We start from the raw sequence: 20,551 nt of genomic DNA on the forward strand, positions 1-20,551 counted from the left end.
GAATAATTTAATTGGACAAATTGATCGCCCTTCCAATATTTTATAGCCAAGAAATCGTATATATGGAACTTTGATTAATGTTAGACAAAGCAGTTATTAGAAGGATATCATTTCCTTTTAGAATTGGGAATATTCCTAGATCAAGTGATGTTATTATAAAAATCTCAATTGAAGTTTGTCAATTATGCAATAAAATTACGATACCATATTTTATGGAGAAGTATGTGCAAAGAAAAGTTAAGTCTGCTATTCAAAATTATATGTTTGTTAAATCAACACAAAGTACAAATAAGAAGACAAGTATTATAAATAGTTGAGATAAATGATTTGACTTATTGCCTAAAAATGGTATATTTAAAAATATGGAAGACAAACTCTTTTAGAAACTTTAGAAATTTTCCTATGGGTGCAAAGGTCGGTGCAGCATTGTGACAGAGCCTATTACAACACATCCGCGAAACCAGCTACCTAAAAGAAATAAACTTGAAACAAATTATAGTCAATTGTTTGATAATTTGTCAGACAATTTTAGGGTATCAAATAAGTTGTACGGCAAAGATTGCAGAAGCTGTACTCAATGCAGTTGGCGAGACACCGATTTGCAGATCCGCAGTCCAAATAGCATCTACAACACTCATGCATGAATAAGGGCTTGATTCAGTCTTAGCAAGATTTTTCAATCTGTCGCAACAATTGATTTTTGAAAAATTTTATCTTTTCAAAAAAAAATGAGTTTGCACAGAGGGTTTTTGAATCTGTTACGGTTAAATTATTTTTAAAATACTTTTTATACTATTCTCCAATTTTATACTATTTCTTTCACAATAGGAAAAGTTAATTTTAATAAAAAAATGTAAAAATTTTCCACCCCAAATGGTTGCATCAATTAAAAAAAGATAAAATTAGAAAAAAATGAGTCCAAAAATATAAATTTGACACTTTACTCCAAAACCAATATTTTTAAATTAGTGTGTCAGTATTTTTTTATTAGTGTGTGTAAGTTTTTGCCTAGGTGGCTTTTAACAAGCTGAACGCAGTTAACATCTGTCCAAGATATTTATCAAGACACTATCTCTTACCTTTACTCAACCAAGAGCCCTGAGGCAGGGGATTTTTAAGTAAGAGTTTTTTCTCCTATAGTAGGCTTTTTTAGACAAAGGCTATAGCAAACCATACAAAGCTGCAGGGGATAGGACATGGTAGTACTGGGATACATGATAACAGTAACAGATAATGATAACCCTGAAACAGAACTGACCTGAAGTAGTTAAAAGGAGTTACTTTCTGTTAGCAGTACTTTAAAACATTGATGGGAAGATTTTGGAAATGCATTAGGAAAAAAACTACATCAAACAAGATACTAGAGATTAACTCAAATCTTGTGTATATTCATATGTATATGTATATTTGTATTTTGTTTAAATCTCTGATACACTGTATCAGAGATTTAAGGAGTTTTAATTAACAACTAAAAATTGCTAAAGTTACCCCATTTTTAAAAGAAGGAGAACAAACACATATAAGTAATTATCATCCTATCTCTGTCCTCTCCACGTTTTCGAAAATACTGGAAAGTATTATGTACAATAGATTATACAATTATCTTCATTCAAATAATTTTTTATACAACTATCAATTCGGCTTTAAAAGAAATAATTCCACAGAACATGCAGTTATCCAATTTATACGTGAAATATCTAATTCTTTTGAAAAGTCTAAATGTACATTAGGTGTTTTCATCAACCTTTCGAAAGTATTTGATACTGTCGGTCTTTAAATTTTACAACACAAGCTAAAATATTATAAAATAAATTGCAATAGTAATGTTTCAACAGTTATCTATCCAACCGTAAGCAATTTGTTTTCAATAATAATGATTATTCAAAAAAGTTTCTAAATATATCATGCGGCGTTCCACAGGTTCCATTTTGGGACAACTATTGTTTATAATGAGTATAAAAGACCTAAATAAAGCCTCGAATTTAATGAGTATTGCTGTTAACGTTTGGTGATGACTCTATCTGTTACGTTTGCTGATGACTCTAACTTATTCTTTTCCGATAATGACATATACAAACTCTTCTATACTATGAATGATGAATTTAAAAGTATATCCAAATGGTTTAAATGCAGCAAACTAACTCTAAACATTAAAAAAAAATTGGGTTCTTTTCCAATCAGTCTCTAAAAAAGCTTATTTACCCCACTGTTTGCCTAAAAGTTTTATTTTTATTATTATAGTTGTTAATATATACATAGAAAGCAAAATAGCGAGCAAAGAAAACACCCTACTATAAACAACCAGTTTTATAAATATTCGTTCCGAACTTTATCCCCAACCAGTAATCTAGTCTATTTTTAAAAGAAAGTACAGGTGAGTAGAAAGTTACTTGCTCGGGTAGGTCGTTCCAGTATTTTACTAATCTAATATATAGTTGGTTGTATCTTAAAAGATAGTTTGGAACATATTCACACCCTATTTTAAGATGGTAATCACGTGAAAAGGAGTTAATAATTTTGGTTGATATATATCATTAATTATATCAAATCGCTGTATTAGTTTTAAGATTTGAATAAGATCAAATCGTGGGCGCCGAAACTCAAGTGATGGTAAATTTAGTCTTTTTAGTCTTTCGTAGTATTGAAGATGTCTGGAGCTTAAAGCCTATTTTGTCGTCTTTAGTAGAGCTTCTTAAGCGTTTATACCTTGGTTTCTTAGCAAAAAGTAACTGTAAATAGGATTGGTTTTACCTTAATAGATAACACAGCATTTTTAAATATTTAGTTTAAGTTACCAAGTGTTCTATCAGGTTTGTCAGGGACCTTGAAATAAAAAGACATAATGTAATAAAGTTCTTAGATATTTTTCTTTATGAAAACATCACATGGATAGTGCATATTAATTATATTGATACAAAAATTTTCTAAAATTATTGGAATTTTATATAAAGCCAGAACATATTTATGTAAAGAAAGTCTAACTCAACATTCATAGTTATTTAAATTATGCTAATGTTGCATCGGGAAGCACTGAAAAAAGTAAGTTAAAATCCCTTTATTGCCGTCAGAAACATGCAATCCGTTTAATAAATTTTGCGGATTGATCACTCATTCAAACCATTTTTTATTGAAATGAAAGTTCTCAATTTATGAGCTTAATGTTTTTAATGTTTTATGCTTTATGTATACGTGGAAAAATGATATATCTTTACCCATGTTCAAAGATCTCTTTGTTTAAAACCAATAAATAAATATACACTAAGAAACAATATATTTACATTTGAACCCTTTTGTCAAACCTAGTTAAATCAGTTTTGTATTACATATCCTGCACCCTATCTTTGAAATAAAATTATTTTGTCTAACCTCGACTTCTTTTACTTTTCCCATTTTCAAATATAAACTGAAAAATTCAATTATCGTAATAAATTATGAAGTCACGTATTTTTAACTTTGATTGTAAATGGCGTTTTATTTTGTTAATTATATATTGGTGTATTTTATAAACACACACTTGTAAAAGATTCTGATGATAAGATCAGAAAGATCTTCTTTTATATTTGAATCCACTGAGTTCTCACATTCTTTTATGTGCTTCGTTTAGCACTACTTTACTCTATTGCCTTTCTCTTTGTTCTATATTGCTCTCCTTCATCTCAAGACTGCACTTTTTTTGATGTTATTTCTGATTAAATTGAAAAAGCCCTCTTTCTTTATCTATTAGCCAAATATCTATGTCGTTGGTAATCTTAATGCTCATCACACTGAATGGCTTGGCTCTAGTTTCAGTGACTCTGCAGGTATTAAGGCCCACAACTTTTGTCTTTCTCAATCTTTAACTCAAATAGTCAACTTTCCAACTTGCTTTTCTGACAACTCGAATCATTTACCTTCTCTACTCGACTTATGTCTTGTTTCTGATCCTAGTCAGTGCTCAGTTTCTCCATATTCACCCTTAAGTGCTTCTGATCACGGTTTGATCTCTCTAAAACTTTAATCTTATTCTTCTTTATCATCAAATCCCAATATCATCTTACCTTTTACAACTATCTTAATGCTGACTGGGACTCTTTCCGTGATTTTCTTCATGATAGCCCTTGGGGAGATTTCCAGTGGCCTCTTGTTGACAAACGTGCTTCTTACATATCTTCTTGGATTCTGGCTGGCATGGAATCTTTTATTCCCTCTCAACAATTCCAAGTCAAGTCTCACTCTTCTCCATAGTTTTTCTCTCATTTCGTTGCTGCAACTTCCAATTGTAACCATTAGTTTCTAATCTTTAAGCAAAACAATTCTCCAGAAAACAGATGTCTATTTACTATTGCTAGATAATAATGTAAAATTTTTGTCAAATGTCAAACCCTGCTATTCTGAGGTCATGAAATCTCGTATATTACCTCAAAAATTAGGCTCTCGTGACTTCTGGAGAATCTTTAACAGTATCAATTTTAAGTGCAAATCTGTTATTCCACCTCTCTTGTATGGTTTAGATTTTGTCACCTCACTTAAAGACAAAGCTGATTTGTTGGCTAAAAACTTTTCATCAATATTATCACTTGATTCCATTAACTGTGTTCTACCTAATGGTACCGACAAAGTTGATTAGTTGCTTGACATTCCTATTACTCCAGCTTCTGTATCTGAAGTGATATCCAGCTTAGACACTTTTACAGCTTGTGGTCCGGACAACATAACTGTTATAGTCTTGCAGAATTGTTCTCCGAACGCGTCGTCTATACTTTCAATACGGGCGCTGTATGGAATACTGTTGCCATATCTGGGACAGGTCTTCTAATGATGCCCTTTCTTTTTTAGACAAGGTGCAAAGACACATTGTAAACATAATTGGACCTGCTCTTGTAGCCAACCTCCAACCATTATCACATCGTCGTAATATTGCGTCTCTTGTGCCATCTACTAAAATTCATTCTCGCGTTACACGTCATTCAATTAAGTCTTATCTTTTTTTTGTGACTGTTTCTAAGTGCTTCAAAAACTCTTATTCGTCTAGTTTTTTTCCTCAAACATCAGTTCTTTGGAATTCGCTTTCTTCGTCTTGCTTTCCTGATTCATATAATTTGCAATCCTTTAAGCCGTCTGTCAATCGTTATCTTGCTCTATCAACTTTATTTTTTCTCTTCCAGCAACTTCCATCTTTAATAGTGGTTGTTTGCAGCTACGTTGGAAGCGATGATTGGTTAAAAAAAAATTATTATAGTCAGTAGAATCGAAAATAATAATAAAATTAAATAGAAATAGTACCTAACCACTCTTTAACATTCTTTGTTTTAATTGATGATTATCACTAGTCCCATTTCTGCAAAACTTTTGGATTATAACGCCTGCTTTTAAATTTAGGTTAAGGCTAAGAAAAAAAAATTTTTTTGAAATTCCGCACTGAATTTTCATACTGTCTTATTTATATTGTATAAAAATATTTGACTGAAAAAAAAAATAATCTAAGGGTTCCCCCAAATCAAATAGTCAAGTGGCTTTAAGAACTTTTAATTAGTTTTAATTTTTGTTCAAGTTTTACACCTCTCTTGACAGTACCTATGTAAGCTTTCATCATCATCCAGTGCTTGACAGGCATTTATCCAGTCTACCTGGTTTACAGCCATCATGATTAAATAAAAAGTGAACTATTTAAAGAGACAAAAGAAAGAATGTTTTTGTCACCAACTTTCGGGAAATACAGTTTTCCAGGCTTCATTTCTTTTCTTCTTTGGGTGTCATACAGCTTCAATGGTTAAGCAAATTGTTCAACAGGCAAAGTGTCTTCATTAAACATTGCAAAGACAAATATCTCTTCAGCTAAATACCGAAGGTGTCTGTTGCAAGACTGAATGGCTGCATTAGAAGTAGTTTTGTCTATATAATGGTACCACTGCATATCGGCAATGTACTGACAATCAACTTTCGGCTTTGAGTGAAATAGTGCGATAAAATCAGCCATTCTTTTCTATTTGTGACATTGATTCGGGTTGAGCGATGCAATCTGTGGACAAGTTTCAAGATGTACAGCTCATTGTACATAAATCTTGCACAATAAAAATTGGAGTATATGAATGACAAAACCGCTCAAAAATACTTAATGGATTTTTTTTCTATTTATTATTTTGAAGCACAGTATTTTATTAAAATTGTTTAATTAAAAAAGAATATTTTAAAGAGTAATTGAAGAGCTTAGTGTTAGAAGTACTTAAGTCACGAAGTAAATGTTTTGAAAAAATCTGCTTTCATCAGAGGTATAACAGTTCAAAATAAGGATTTAAAATAGCTGATCAAAGTAGATTTTCTCAAAACCTTTTATTTGTGGCTTGAGTACTTGTAGCACTAAGCACTTCAATTTATTATTCAGAAAAAACTTATCAATTATTCGCTTGACTGCTTGACTGCTTCTTTTAAAAAAGGCGTCCTTTTTTTCCGTCGTTTTGATCTAGAACTGCTTATGTATGGGTCTGAAATCCTATCATAGAAAAAACCTATTGATAACGTTTCAGTTGTCAGCCTATCATGGAAAAAACATATAAATCTCATTGAAGCAATAATATCTTCTGTTATAAGTGTACTATATAAATCTAGGGCCTTTCTTGATTATAGATCACACAAAATGCTTTACTTCAGTCTTGTTCATTGTCATCTCTCCTACGCTAACATTATTTGGGCTAATACGCACAAAACTAAATTAATAAGATTACAAAAAATTAATAATGCCTACAAAACCACCCATGTAAAGCAGTTAACTATTTAAAGAGATTAGAAAACCCTTCCCCTGTAATGAAATACATGAATGTGTTAAATATATCAAATCTTAATTCGCTTCAAATATTAATATTTATGTATAAATATAAGAATAACTTGCTGCCTAAAGTATTTTCTGATATTTTTACATCAACGTTCTCACAAAAATACAACCTTCGGTCAAATTCCAAACATAATTATCATTTGAGCAGAATAAAATCGCAAGTGTCAAAATTCTCAATTATTAGCCAAGGTCACTATAAAATCGAATAAAAATTACAATATAAAAATTTGAAAAACACTTTCTCTTTTAAACGTTAAATGAAATTGCATCTCCTTAATTTCTGACATATATGTAAGTATGTTTGTATACGTGTGTGTGTTTGTGTGTGTGTATATATATGAATATGTATGCATATATGAGTTTTTATTCTTCACGTAGTACTTTTCAGAAAATATATTTTATTGTAAATTTACTAAAGCCATGTGGGTTTTTAAAGTTATTGTAAAAGGGGTCTATGAAAAGATGGTGGTGACACCAATTATCCGTATCTTCTTTGAGCCCTTGTCTGTTTTATATATATTCTTTGTGTAACGTAAAAGTTTCATTGTAATTTTACTATTTTATTTTTATATGAACAGCGAAATAAAAAAAGAAATCAATACAGGCTTATTTAATACGTTTGTATTGCAGTTGACACGACAAAACCTTCGACAAAAATTTTGTCTGTACTGCCAAAAGTGTTTGTTTGGGCTTTAGCTGCCTCTTCAGATAACACTCTATGCATAAAAACTTTATGCATGGTTGGAGACTTGGGATACCAACCATACAGATGGATATGCATTTTAGAAGTTTCGTAAGCAGAAGCATCAAATTTAACAGTATCAGCTTATGTCCACTTGAAATAACTTCAAGAATAAATAAACGTTTTATCAAACCAACGTTTTATCAACGTTTTATCAACGTTTTATCAACGTTTTATCAACATTTTATCAACGTTTGTGAAGATAATTTTCTGGGTGTGAAAAAAATCTTCTTGACGTATTGCCATCGTTAGTATTCCCAAACCTTGCTTTAGGTATATCTACTTGAAGCCCTAATTTTTTTTTGAAGGATGTTTGTATTTTCTTCTTTGCTACTTTGAAAACTTTTTTTTTCCTCGTCTGATCTAGCTAGCCACTTTTGTAAAAGTATTTTATAAGATAAATGAAGAAGCGATTTGAAAAAACGCATTCTTGCATGAAGAATTGTCCTATTCTTCATGCGAGTCCAAATGATATGATATGGCTTTTGTATTGATTTACTCTTTTTTTTAAATTCTATCAAAATCTTTTGATGTTTCTCCGCAAAAGTAGCATCTTATAGTAAATGTAGTATAAGTTGCAGCGTTGCACACGTTATTATCTACTATTGGCAAAAGCAAGTTATACTTTATTTTTCCAATTTTATTGGGCAACCTTGTTTCACTGAGATTTCTTATTTAGTGTATTACGTGCCATTGCCTTATAAGGTGAGTTGACAAATACTTTTTTAAAGCAGAGTTAAATACTTTTTTTATTACTTGGTATCTGGTAGGCTTGGCAGTAATTTCTCTAATAAATTTTACAATATTAGTATTTACTAAAGGCTCATTTTGGCTGCAAAGGTTAACTCGTCAACAAATACTTGCTCACGTAGATCCATAGTTTTTTGACGCTTTGGCAATCACTAAGCTCTATAAATGATTTTGATGGACGTCCAGGTTTCTGCGGATAATTTTACAAAAGTATCTGGTTGTTAACAGCCTATAGTTATTGCTGGTAAAAAAATTATAACTCAACAAGACCATTCTTGTTAACAAAAACATTACTATCTTGTAATTTTATGCCAAAATTACAACTTAAAAAGGTCATCATAAAAGCGCTTTATGTTATGCACAATAGCAACAGAAATTTAATATAATTTTATTAAAAAATATGGGTCATATCTTCCTCTGCCATAATTAGAAGTTTAATTTTTCAAAACTGTACAATATGATAAAAATAGCTGGCATAACAAACGTCACAAATTTTCGAATTTTTTTTTCTCATGAAAATTTAAAGAACATCGCTTCGTTCTGAATAAAAATGTGACAAAAGGAAAAAGCGAAAATTTTCTATGACGTAATCTAATGAAGCAATTATCCAACTTGAAAATAATAACCTTAATAAGATATTTATGCAAACTTAATTTTTTGACTTTTGTTATACAAAAACTCCAAATGCGATGATGCGCACCATGTTTTTTGAAGATAAACATCTTACCATTTAGCAAGTCACCTCCAAGAAAAAGAACTTTCAGTTCTATCAATTCTCAATAATCTGCCCTTGGAAAGATATGATTCTAATCCCCCTGCCAGTCCAGTTCAACACGAGTATCGATGAATATGGTTCTCATCTTCATCGCCAAACTCAATTTTCGTTACATGCTTAAGCGCATGTAACCAAATTCGCGAGAAATAGAATGCCTAATGTCTTGTAGAATTTTCAAAATTGGCTCAATAGGTTCGTTATGATTTTTAGTAAATGCATCCCAGACATAACGAATATTTAGTTTGTAAACATTGTAATGACAAGCTGCCACAACAGTGCATGGCCGACTTTTTTTCTCAGCAAGTGCTGCGCATCCAGCTTTTCATCCAGTATTACTAGAAGTGAGATCAAAAACGATGGCAACCAAAGTATCTAACAGTTTCCATAAAATAAAAATTAAAACACTTGGTGACTAGTAGAGCTGATAACTACAGGGATGCCTAAATAATTTTTTCGTTACATTGTTTGAAGACCCATCCCAACCACTCACCAGGAAATTTATATGAAATAAATACAGTCAGAGTAAGCGTTCGTATGAATATATTGGAAATATGTTCATAAGTTAAAATTGTAAATTTTTTTCTATACTTTATTCTTTCTATACTTCACATTTTCTACAGAGAAAATTTGTAATTTTAAATTGTTACATTCACTTTTTGTATAGAGCAAGCATTCAACTTCGGGGTAATTAAATGTTGACGTAATTTTATAAGGAGGTCTCTAGAAGTTTGGCGAGTTGTTGACAAGGAGGAGTGGGGATGTTAAAATTGCCATACAAATTGTTGGCATAATTAATGGACAGCCCCTTAACAAAGTTGTGAGAGCCATCCAAAATTATTATTTTTGGGGTTTATGATTCGGTTCTTTTTTTAAAAGTGCGCTAAAGGATAGATTGTGATCTCGTTATAAGTCCATACCAATTCCTTGAAAGTATATTTAGTTTCTTGACGGGCGTCAAAAAACGTTTATTATCTAAAATGCAAAGATTTTTTGTTTGTTTTGCCTTTCATAAACAAATATGACAGAACAAATTTATTACAAATATAATCGAAAGGACTTCCAGAAGATTATCAAAAGATAATCAAAACAAACCAATAAAAATAAACAAACATAAACTATATATAATTGTGCATATAAAGTATAAACAAGAAGTAAAAATATTCATTTTAAAAGTGAAGAAATAATCAAAATTAGGCAAAACTATTTTACTCTAAAAAAAAAAAAGACCGTAATAAGAAATAAATTTTTTTCAGAAACAGGAAACACGCCGAAACCGAAATAAACCGAAATTTTGGGTATACTTGTTTAATATTGTGACCAAAACAGACATTTTGGCAAATATTTTTTTTTAATTTTATTTAGGTGCCCCAAGAAGCCCTTTACGGTCTTATCACAGAGCACCGCGGATTAGCATTTAATTGGAAGTTCACGCCTCCTCCCAAACCAATGTTGCAAAACTTGTCCAGAGGTGGGGTTTGAACCACAGATCCTTTTTTCTGAGGCAAGTGCGCTATCACTGCGCCACGGCTGCTCCGTTTTGCCGAAAACTAAAACCAAAATTTGGGCTAAACAAAATAAATTTTATAAATGTTATCTAAAAAAACAATTTTACATTTGTTGTTTATTTAAATTTGTTGTTTTTTAACATTTATTGTTAATGTTTATTGACAACTTCCGTTCATCTTAGGGCAGAGTGGGACAAATAGGGTCACTAAAGAAACAAATGCTAGTTGCGGATAAACTAAACATAGTTAACCCTGTTTTTATAAATTCCCTATAATTCAATGATATAAGAAAATAAAAAAATAAAAAAAACTTCTAAAAGTAAGTTATGACAACCAAAGTAACGAAACTCTATACTAGCAAAACTTTTACATTTTGCAAGTGGGTGAGGCAAAACGGGACAGTTAAAAAGCAGCAGTTATTCGTCAATTGTAAAGCTTTAAAAATGATGAAAAATGAAGGCTATCTATTGCCTAAATATGTTCAGCCATTTAACTCTCAAAAAAGTAACATACCCATAGAAACTAAACGCCCTTACACCCATACATCACAAAAAAGAAATAATAGCTAAAATAAATTTTTTTTTTGTGTTTTATTATAAAATATCTCCGCTCTGTTCTAACCTAGAGTTTGGACTGTTGTAATTGTAATGAAAACAATAATAGAAACGATAACAATAACGTTACTGTATTAAATTTTTTTAGAAACAATTATAATACCTGTGATTTATATTTATTTTAATACTTTAGTACAAAACAATATTGTATTGCAGTTCATCTTCATAAAACAATAACAATATCTGAAAAAAAAAAGTATTGTAATGACCCACTACAGTAATAATAAATATTGTATTGCAATTCATCTTCATAATACAATAACAATATCTGGAAAAAAAAATGTATTGTAATGACCCACTACAATAACAATAAATATTGTATCGTAAACCGGGGTAACTTTGTACCAATTTTGATAAAGAAGATAACTTTTTGAAAAAAAGGAATATTTTCCCAAAACTATTTTGATGCTAAAAGTTGTGCATTACTAATATCATTTAATTAGTAAAACGGCGTATTCATTATATTCACCAAATCCAAGATTTTATGGAAATAATGAGGTGGTCAATGTTACCCGCCAATGGGGTAACTTTGTCATAGTAAATTGTTTTTTTAGCACCGGATGTAAATTAAGTGTTATTAACCACATTTAATGTAATTTTAACTTACAGTTGCTTTTATTTTAAAAAGGGATACCTAAAATATGTCAAGAAATTAAAAAAGGGACAATAAAAATAAATATAAACAGTATTAAAGAAACATATTAGCTAAAATAATTTATTTATTTTTTAATTATTTTTTTATTAAATGTCAGAAAAAGCAAAAAATAAGAGAGTACAAACAATTTGTAACAAAAACTCTTTGTAACACAACTTATTTCAATTTATAACAAAACTTGTATAACACAACTTGTAACAGAAATTGCGACAATTTGTAACATAAACAATTTGTAACATAAACAATTTGTAACATAAACAAACAATTTGTAACATAAACTCTGTTTTTTGAAGAAAAATTTAGGCATCTCTTCAGTAATCTATCATAAATTCAATAGAGACTGATTCACCTTCAGATGCTGTTTCTGTTTCACTATTGTATTCTACAGAAATAGATTTTCCTGGTTCAATTTTAAGTCTTTTTTTGGATATATTTTTTCTATTCTTATTTTTACTTTGTGTAACATCTTTCTTATTACCACCTTCATTTTTTTTCTCATTTAATATGTCTAAAAGGCTCTGGTCTAAAGCTTTACGAGGACTTAAGGCGTTTACACTTGGTAATTTGATATACACAACATTAGGATTAAATGGCACCAAACCACAAGCTCTAAATCCACTGATTAAATTTTTTCTCGAACATTCATTAATGGATGTCATTAAATCATTCAGCAAGTTAGATAAATCTTCTTTTGGTAACGTTGCAAATTTTTTACCACGAGAAGTAAGTTTCCAACCCAGAAGTATACTTCTCCAGGCTTTTTTTAATGGTGCAAAGAATGCAACATCAAGAGGTTGAAGTAAATGGGTTGAGTTGGGCAGAAAGCATATATATCTAATGTTATATTTTTCACAAGAATGAATAACTTTATGACTTAAATGAGAGGAGAGATTGTCACCTATTAATGCTTCTTTTCCAGTTTGTTTCTTAATGCATGGCAATAATGTTCGAAAAAACCAATCCTCAAAAGTAACTACATCAAACCAGCCAGATTAGGTTCTATTATAGCGAGAATTTTTTGGACCATGTTTTATCCATAAATTGTATAAATGTATGCTTTTAAAAACTGTGTATGGTGGAAGAATTTCTCCAACACCATTTCCACAAAACATTACAGAGAAACAAGCTTTACTGCTATTCATTATTCTCTCAGGGTACTTAGTTCCACGCTTCATAACAACTTTTTTATTTCCAGGGTCATCACGCAAATTTGTTTCATCATAATTCCAAATGTTACAAGGTGGAACTCCTTCAAGCTCAAGTCTAATATTGTCAAAATAAATTTTTAATTGCTCTTTGTTTATAGCTGCACGTTTTCTTTTAATATTTGATGCTATTCTATGGGTTAACTGTGAACGTTGCATAAAACTTGAGACCCGATCATCACCAGGAATATTGTTTTTAAATATTTTTACAGTACGATTTTGCGATTTTAAATAACCAGCTACTAACATTTTAACATCAAGTTTATTTAATGGAAATCCCCAATCACACATGACCTTGATTCTAGATGAAAATAACTGCTCCTCATCATAAGTAAATATGGTTAGTGCACCAATGCATTTTTTATGCTTTGACTTCATTTTATTATGTATAGTGCTCCTTGTTATACTAAACCTTTTTGAGGCTTGACGAATAGATATACCTTCATTAATTGCACCCATACACTCTTTCAAAAGAAGGGTAATAAAAGTGTTGTATGCACGTTTTCCAACACTATGCGTGTTATATTTACGAGGCATTATGTTTTAAACAAAAGTGAATATAAACAACACAAGCAAACTGCAATGTAGTAATTTATTAAACTATAATATAATTTTATTAAATTGCAATTAAAATTAAAAATAAGTGTCTCTAAATTTTGTTATAAAGTTAACAAAATTATGATTTAGCAACAACAACAACAAATAGTTTAACAAGAAAATATACTTTTTTAATAATCCTAAAATACATTCATGCTAAAAACCGTTTTTCAAAATAAACAATTCGGATAACATGCTTCAAAAAAATATTATAGTTAGAATAAATAACGATCAAACTACTTTAAAATGAATATTATTTACATGGCCAAAGTTACCCCAAAAGAGTATAAACCTACGGGGTAACTTTGACCACCCTGTAAAAAAACCAGAATGTTGTTACTTGAGCCAAAAACTTTTTACTTAATTCTATCTGAACCTTTGTCTTTAAAACAGAACTAAAACTGAGTTGTTTGCTATCATTTTTATCTTTGCCCAGACAACATTCTGTTTTACAGTTTTTGATTGTGTTTTACTAGGATGTAGTTATCATTCTTTTTCACTTATAGTAAAGAGCATTTGCAGCAAACTTCATATCAAAATTTAAGCAAGCAAGATTGCATTTACAAATAAAACAAAAATAGTAAAACGTTACTTAACTGTTAAAAAGTTACAGATGTTTAGTTAGAAGTTTAAAAAATGGCCAAAGTTACCCCGGTTTACGGTATTGTAATTTAATTTTGTAATACAATAACATTTACTGCTATTGTAATAAAAAAATAATTTGTAATATCAAAATTTAATAAATGTTTTAACAGTCCAGTCTCCGAGATATGCGACCTTGAAATAGGGTACAACTAATATATAATTACTGATTCTAATTCTATTTTATTTACTGAATATCACTTATCGTCGCACAGTGGGACAGAGTGTGCCAATATACCAAAAAGTCAATATCAGCATTGCACGGTGAAAATTTGTCATAGTGGTGAAGACATGTTCATAAGAGGAAATATCTAGTTAAAAAACAATAAATATTAATTTAAGGGTAATTTTATGCGGTTATTTACACGTTAATTTGACATGTGTTCCAAAACGCTATTTTGCATTTTTTATTTATCAACTTTCTTACGCTACTATTGTTTTAAATTAACTTTATTGACTTTCATTTTAAACTAAATTATTTTAATTAAGAATGTTTTTTTCGCTCAGGCTTTTAAAAACAATTTAACGTAAATGTAATCATTCGTTTTTTATGCATCGAAAACAGACAGTTTTGATATTTTTTTTGCTACTAACCTTTACTATTAGATATCAGATAAACTATCCTCCAATATCCTCCAAACATTTGACTATGTAAATCTCATGCTAAATGTATGTAAATAGCCATGCATCATAAATATTTTGCTACTTTTTGCAATAAAAAAGTTATAACAAAAGATTGGTCTTCGGTTAATGGTCAGTTGATGAGAAATACTGAACATGTAAAAAAGATGTTTTGTACACAAAGAATACCTACAAAATCTTTCATTACTGTTATAATATATAAGTTTTGCAAATATAAATATAAAAAAGTTATTTTATGACAAATACATGCATCGAAAAGTAATATTTTTAATGTTTACACTGATAAAAGTTAAATATTAAAAGATAAAAATTAAAAATATTTCATATTTTTCACCAAAATAATTAATTTTTTAAATATTTTTTAATATTATATAATTACATGTTTATTACTTTATTTATGCACTTTATATTTAAATATAGCTATTCTAATAAAAAAAACTACGAAAATAATTTTGGCACAAAAAACTCGATTTTGTCCCACTGTGCGTCGTTGCAAACTTTATATAGCTCTATAAAAGTGAGTTTGATCTGACCAGTACTTCTTTTACTGCTGGGGATAGACATGATTAAATACTACCATTTCTTCCACTTAGTTATTTACATTAGGCACCTATCCATTTGTTTAGAAACTTACTCAACTAACACTTACTCTAATATTTTGTCTTTTGTTTCCTTGAGGCTTTTATGGCTTTATGTGTTTCATAAAGTAACTGGGCTTTTGGATTTAGTTGCAAAGTTATACAAGAATTATGTTACATAAATCAAAAACAATATTTATTTGGTATTCTAAACTGCCTCATTTTTCAAAAATGACCCCCTAAAAAATTTACTGGTACGGTCTGATAGATGATGAGTAATCGGAAAATGTAGAAAATTTTTTCGCAAAACAAAAGTAGTTCACATTTTTAGACTATCTAATCGATAATTACGCAGGTCAATGGTTCCCTTATTCCATAACGCTGTAATTTATTACTCATTTGCAGTAAATTATATTGAAAAAATAAATTATTTTCATGTGCTTTATGCAGTTAATCAATTAGTTTAGACGTGAAACATTTCAATATCAGTTTAGACAAAATTATAACAAAATTAAAAACTTCACTTCACAAGTAAATAGTTATTTAATTACAAACATATGATAAATTATATATTTGTATGATTTTAAATGAAAATTATAAAAGTTAATTCTAAATAAATTATTATTTAAACAGTTATATTATTGAACTCAAAATAAGTAAAATACAATACACAATAGTTATTGCAATTGCTATTCATCCTAATTAATTGCAATTTAATTGTTTAAAAATATGCCACCAATTAATTAATTGCAATTATTATTCAGTGCAATCAATTAATTGCAATTTTTGAACAATTCAATTAATTTTTCCGATTAATTGCAATTAATTATTGGTTTTTAAAAATGTCTAAAAATGTTAAAAACGGAACATAAAATTATCATTTTTTATTAAATATCATACTTAAAAGATTAATATTGTTGGGTTATTACTTTAAATATATATATGTAATCATTACACATATATATTTAAAGCAATAACGTACTTTAAACTGGAATTATAAATTACATTATAATGTATAATTCCAGTTTAAAGTACGTCTTTAATAAGAACTCATAAATATAAATTGAAAACCAAAATTTATATGAAGAGTAAGTCACTAAAACAATCAGTTATTTTCATTATTTATCATAATATCTAAGAGCATTTTTCTGTCCCAAAATCGTTTGTTAACACTCCAGTAGGAACGCAACGTTTTATTCACGTTTCAATCACGTGTATTTTAGGTGATTTTGTCCAGGTTACTATTTTACGTGAAAGTTACGTGAAAGTTACGTGCCAAAATATCGCGTCTAACGGAATCTTTTTTCATTCTTAATAAAAACCTATGATAAGAAATATGAAATAATATTTTTTATTATATTATTTATTTTTTTATAGTATAGTTTTTGTATTCATTATATTAGTTATAATTATTTTACTGTTATGATGATATAATTAATTTTTATTGCAGTTTAGTCATAACTAAAAAAAAAAAATTTGTCTATATAATATCTTATAACGCAATGCATTTAAAACAGAACTAATAATAGTCCAATATATTTTAAGTTGTAATATCTAATATCCAAATTACATCAAATTAAGTTAAATAAATTAGTATCAAGCGTCCTTATTTGCCACACAAATAAGGTTAAACACATGTATATTTTAGGTGACCTCGTCCAGGTTACAATTTTACTTGATTGAAGCATGAAAGTTACGTTGCCAAAATATTGTGTATTTTGGAACTTTTTTTATTCTCAATAAAAACCTATGATTAGAAACTTGGAAAGATATTCTTTATTTTATTTACTACTTTTTTATAATTTAGTTTCAGGGATTATTTTTTTTGGGATAATTCCGGAATACAGGATATTTTTCTAAAATTTATCTTTTTCCAAATATTCGAAAAGTTTTCCATACATGCAAGTTAAAGTATATATTACTGTCATCAACTTGGCTGAATGCACAATTAGGGGAATAATTAAGGGGAAAATATTCTGAACTTTTTCAGGATATTTTCCGCAAACAATTTTCCAAATTTTTTAAATATAATGATTATATGAAGTATATAGTTTATATATTTATTATATTTATTTATTTGTTTATATATTTATTATATTTATTATTGTAGCTACTTTTTATTTTACTTTTATAATAATATAATTATTTTTATAATTATAAATTATAAATTTTATAATAATATAATTATTTTGCATTGCAGTTTTATAATAATAAAAAAAGTATCAGGGTATAAGATATCTTATAGCATCACAATGCATTTTTTACAAAAATAAAATGTCACATATATAATATTTTATCTAAACATATTATTTTATATCTAAGTTTTATCAATTTAGGTTTAATAAATATATTACAAAGCTTAGTTCAAAATCGTGTAACGTTATGGTAGATAATTCTCATATTTCAACATGCAAAAGATCAAACCCTAATACAAGGTATACTTTTTTTTCTACCCTATTATATAATATTTTAGACTGTCAAATTTGTCGATGTAATTAATTTAATAATAAATAAGTTATTATAACTTATTTAATATTAAATTTATTAAACAACATGACAAATCATAAGTTCTGTATAAAATATTATTGACTAGGAAGATCCAATGGTATTGTTATGTTATTGCCTAGGAATATCATTCTGTAGTAAGACACAATAATCTTTTAACTTTTAAAGTTTGAGAAAATTCACTTTTCCCTCTCTTCGTCTTCTTATGTGATCGCACCCTGTAGCAAGAATTTAATTTAGTTCATATCTTGTTGGAGAATGCAACTTGATTCTGAGTTGAATTTTCAGCACTCGGTATTTATTGGTGACCTAATTTGACAATACTTTATTATACATACTTTTAGTTTTATACTTAATATATTATATATAATTAGGGGTAGATGAGGCTCCTTAGCCGTGGTGAATGTTTCCACAGCAAAAGGAGCCTCAAGGTGAAAATCTCACCATAGGTACGAAAAGCATGATATAAAATCCCCACTATAATGTTGTGTGGTTATGTGGTAACTATTACTTTTTTAAAAATTGTTATAATTTTTCTGTGTGCATTCTAAAATTACATTTAATGTTCAAAACTTTGTAGATTACTTATTTAAAACAACTTCGTGGGCTGTCACCTTTGCATCTAGTGAGTTAATGTATGAACAAGTTAATGCAGAAACAAGTGCAAAAGAAGATGGAAAACAAAGAAAACAAATTATTTAATCAAATGTTATCACATAAGGTGAGTACAAGTCTTTTTCTAATCATGCGAATCAGTTATTAACTTTATATATAGATATATATTTATCCATAGACAGATATTAGATATAGATATATATAGATAAACAATATTTTTTTAGACTTGTATTTATTATTTTGTACTTCTTTTTTTTATTTATCTGTTGACTTTTTTGTTATTTCTTTTTTTATTAAACCCTTATTTATTTTTTAGCAATAAGAGTATAAAATTAGAAGGCTAATGACTTTTTTTATTTTTCTACATTATATGTAGTATTGTTTTCTTAAAATTATTTAATGATTTAGATAAAAGAAAACAACTAGAAAATCTTGTTGCCAAAATGGTTGGCAACTTACCAAGTAAGATTTGTTTTAAAAGTTTGTGATTTAAGATAATTATTATATAATCATATTATTATTTAAGATTTTATTTGTTTCTTTTCAGCTAAATCTGATTCATTAGATAAAGTTTGATGCGTACTCTTATAGGAGAAAGTATCGACTGATTCGTTAGACTATGTTTGAAGCGTGCTTTTATGGGAGAATATATCGACTGGTTCGTTAGATTAAGTTTGAAGTGCGCTCTTTTTGGATCGAAGCGTGCTCTTCGTAAGTTGCAGATCTATGACTTTGTACTTATTACTTATTGGATATAAGGAGGATATTTTAACAAAAGTGCAGCTTTTATTACAAATTCAAAATGTTTATGTCAAGAACTAATATACTGACTAATAAAACCATGTAATTTAATACGTATTAAATATTTCCTCGACGATGAGTTTTTTTTCTTTACACGAATTACACGAATTACACTTCGTTTTTATAAAGCATAGTTATTGCTTAAATAATACGTGCCAAAATTAACGTAAAAAGCACGTCTTTTAGACAGTTCATGGGGACCAAAAAGTCACCTAAATATCACGTGCCAAAAGTAACGTGAAAAACACGTCCATAAATCACGTGAATTGGTCATTTCATGGGGACCAAAAAGTCACCTAAATGTAACGTGCCAAAATAACGTGAAATTCACGTTTTTGTCACGTCGCTGTGCCTACTGGGACACAAAAACATTTGCATTTCAAGATTGGATGGAAGTATGTTATGTCTCAAATGGCCAATTGCGTAACCTGCCGCGCTGAAAAATCTTTCCGAAGTATTTGACGTTGGCACCAGAAACTTGCAATTCACATATCTTGAATCCGAAGACAATTTTTCTAATTTTCTTTTCTTTAGCAGCTTAGGAGCAAAGTCTAAATCATGATCAATACTAATTGGCGTGATCGCAGGTTGCTTTATAAGTTTATTTACATTTTCCTTTTTATTTAAAAATAGTTCGTGCTTTCTGTTGTCCAATATTTTAACTAGCGCACTTTAAAATGTTTTAGAATGAATAATATCTGCATTTGAAGATAAATAGGTACCCATATTAACATCGTGTCTAATTATTTCATTAAATAAAACTCTTACTTCTGAAATGTCAATAGATTCACTTTGAAGTGCAATGGTTACTGAGTTAAATTTTTGCAGAGTCTTGTTTGGCAACTGAAGATCATTTACTTCCCTGGCAGACAACATGTAATCTATTAGCTCGGGCATTTTATCAAAGTTTCCTTGGGTGAAAAGTGGTTTAAAACGAAAATATCGTTTTATCATTTCTGAAGTCATTGACCATCGTGTTGTGTTTCTTTAAATAGCACAAAGAGAAGTCAACAAACGGAGTTTTCCTGCTAGCTTTAAATTTTTGAATTAACCCATAAGCGTATTTGTCTTATCGATGATATGTTTATATTTGAGTAAAAACATTTCCATAGCCAAG

The 20,551-nt window shown here is 29.0% G+C and overlaps 1 long non-coding RNA gene across 1 annotated transcript; it reads left to right on the forward strand.

Moving 5' to 3' along the window:
* The first annotated feature begins 18,589 nt into the window (after window positions 1-18,589).
* On the forward strand, window positions 18,590-19,510 carry LOC136084114 (uncharacterized). The gene is made up of 3 exons (XR_010640350.1): window positions 18,590-18,739; window positions 19,042-19,095; window positions 19,181-19,510. It is a non-coding gene; the product is annotated as an uncharacterized LOC136084114 (long non-coding RNA).
* The last annotated feature ends 1,041 nt before the right edge of the window (window positions 19,511-20,551 follow it).

The sequence above is a fragment of the Hydra vulgaris genome, chromosome 08, assembly GCF_038396675.1.
Source record: "Hydra vulgaris chromosome 08, alternate assembly HydraT2T_AEP".
NCBI lineage: Eukaryota > Metazoa > Cnidaria > Hydrozoa > Anthoathecata > Hydridae > Hydra > Hydra vulgaris.